General features: G+C 40.1%; 1 pseudogene; it reads right to left on the bottom strand.

Annotated features, from left to right (window-relative positions):
- Nucleotides 2176-2785, bottom strand: LOC104743947 (annotated as a pseudogene).

A 2786-nucleotide genomic window follows, 5' to 3' on the forward strand; every position in this document is an offset into this window, starting at 1 on the left:
CTCCCCTTGAGATCTAGGTTGGCTTCGCGGGGCATGCAAATTGACAATGTCTGCTCCATCTGCAGTCTATACCCGGAATCTCGTGAGCACCTCTTTCTCAACTGGGAATTTAGTGAAGAGATCTGGTTGGAGACAACAAGGAGACTGGGTTACAAAGCCTTTGTCTTTCACACTTGGGATGCTTTCGTATCGTGGATAGAGTTATCAGATCATACCTCTACCCTCACCCTATGTAGGCTTGTCACCCAAGTAGTCTGTTACGCTATTTGGTCAGAAAGAAACTCTCAGCTCCACAACAACACTACAACTCCACCGCATATACTGTTTAAGGCGCTGGATAGACAAATCAGGGATGCGATTCTGGCTAAGAGTCATAGGAAGAACTTTAAAAATCTTCTACGGGACTGGTTGAGATTTGTATAATTCCTGCCTTAGCTCAAACTTAAGATAGGCCTTGTTTTTTATTCTTTTTTGGCAAGCTCTATCTTCCTTGTATCAAAACGTTTTGTACTCCCTACAAACTATTTTCCTTAATGAAAATTCACATTTTTGCAAAAAAAAAAAAACATATACTCTCCTTTATTCCTACCAAATTAGCCATCCGAACTTCCCTTCTATCAAAACGATGGAGGCATGTTTAGTGCGATATACCTTCTCTCTCCTTGGATGAGGATTACGTGACAACTAGGAAGGCTACTTGGATAAACAAAACCCTAAGTCTTTACAAAGGTGCCAAGATAATAAATTTTCAACTCAAATTCAAAACCACCCTGACGCAGGATATTACTCCCCACATCAACAGGTGGATCGAGTTCGCCATCTCTCGCAACGTGGAGAACCTGTGTCTGGATTTCGGGACACCTTGTTCCTTTCCTGATTTTTTCAACGTCAACTTCTCCTCTGTCAAGCAACTCAGACTAGTTATGTTCAACATTTCTGATATCATGACTCCCGTGTCTTGGACATCCCTGACGAAGTTGTGCTTGCATGGTTGTAGTCTCTTTGATGAATCCATGGCTAATATTCTACCTGGTTGTCCTCTTCTCGAAAGCTTAACATTGTGTGCATGCAATGGACTGAGTTTTCTTGATCTCACCAAATCATTGCGTCTGAGAACACTAGAACTAAGGTACAACCTTTGGTTTCCGGAGCCACCACAGCATTATCTCAGATTGATTAACCCTCTATATTCATCTACTTTTGTTGATGGCTCGTCTTTAGCTGAAGCCAAACTCGACATTCACATTCTCTCAATGATCCTGGACTTCATCCCTGATTATCCATATTGAAGTTGTGGCCATGGTGCTGAAGATGCTAAAAAAGCTGAAGAATGTAGAGAGGCTGACTCTTGGGGGAAACTTTCTTCAAGTATGTATTATTGGCCTCATTCTTACATTATTATCTAAGTCTATATATATATATCTCGGTCGGTATTCACTATCTTTATTTGCTTTTTTTTTGTGGATAGATTTTATCTCTTGCCGAGGCCTGTGGTGTTCCTTTTCCAATGTTGAAGGTGAAATATTTGACTCTTGATACAGCAATCTTTCGGTTTGTTATTCCTGGTATAGAAAGAGTGTTACAAAACTCTCCTCGTTTAAAGAAGCTAAAAGTACGTGCAAAGGATTACAACACCATTCCGGTACGTATTTACCATTAACCTCTTTTATTAATTTTCATTGGCCTCCCTTCTAACCATATATATCTAAGAACCATATACATCTTGACGACTACTTGAAGCGACGAGGCTTGGATCCGGATCAATGCTGGAGATCAAAAGATGGGGTCGATTGGAACAATTCCTCTTGGGATGTAAATTCGGAGCATATGGTTTCACTCGTGGAACTCGTGCTTAAAAACACCAAGTCATTAGACAAGATAATTCTACTTTGGTTTAAGTTCAAATACCTGTTTCCACCACTCTTTCACACCAACAATAATGTCTCCATTGTGCTCAGATGAGTACGTAGTGAATCATAGGGTTTAGTCTTTTTGAACTTTTTATATATATAATATACATATCTTGGGTGTACTTAAACACTCGTTATTGAATAAAAGTGATTGGTATGTTAAATGTGTGGTACCTAATTTTGATGTTAAATATTGCAATGTCTAACATGGCAGATAGAGGCAAGTAGAACAGACGCAGGCATTATTATCCATCCTTTTGCATTATTACCAGAATACAATGTAAAGAGTAGTAACTAATTTAGAGTGCAGGAGCACAGAAGATGATGGGCTAATGCTAATATTTGGTAAAGGGATTGATGGTATTGAGTCTCTTTAACCACTTGGATCTCTTTTTCTCTCCAGGTTCACTACTTCTTGTTTCACTCATCTTTCTCTTCTTGCTCTTGTTCTTACTACTATCCAATCCAAAGCAACTCGGCAGGGTTACATTTTCGTAGATAGCCTCTCTCGATGACTGCATCGTGTAGATTTGGTTCTGAAGATGACACACCTTGTGAAAATGTTCATCCCTCATCTTAAGCACGCACCTTGCTAGCCTAACTGCCTCCTTTTTCATAAACAGCGCTTCAATAGCGAGCTCACGGTTCTCTTCCAAGAGAGAAGTGAGTTTGTATCCGAGATTAGCGGTTTCCTCCACGGCTACTTCTTTCTCCATGTCAAGCAACATCACAAGCTTCTTTAGCAACTCAATCGTCTTGAAAGCTTCTTGCAAGTTTTGTTCTCTGCGTTGTAACTCGTGCTTGGCGATATCTTTCTCCGAGTTTGCACTCACGAGCTGCGAGACTAACTCTTCAATGTTCTTTTGCTTATCACAA

The sequence above is a fragment of the Camelina sativa genome, chromosome 14, assembly GCF_000633955.1.
Source record: "Camelina sativa cultivar DH55 chromosome 14, Cs, whole genome shotgun sequence".
Lineage (NCBI taxonomy): Eukaryota > Viridiplantae > Streptophyta > Magnoliopsida > Brassicales > Brassicaceae > Camelina > Camelina sativa.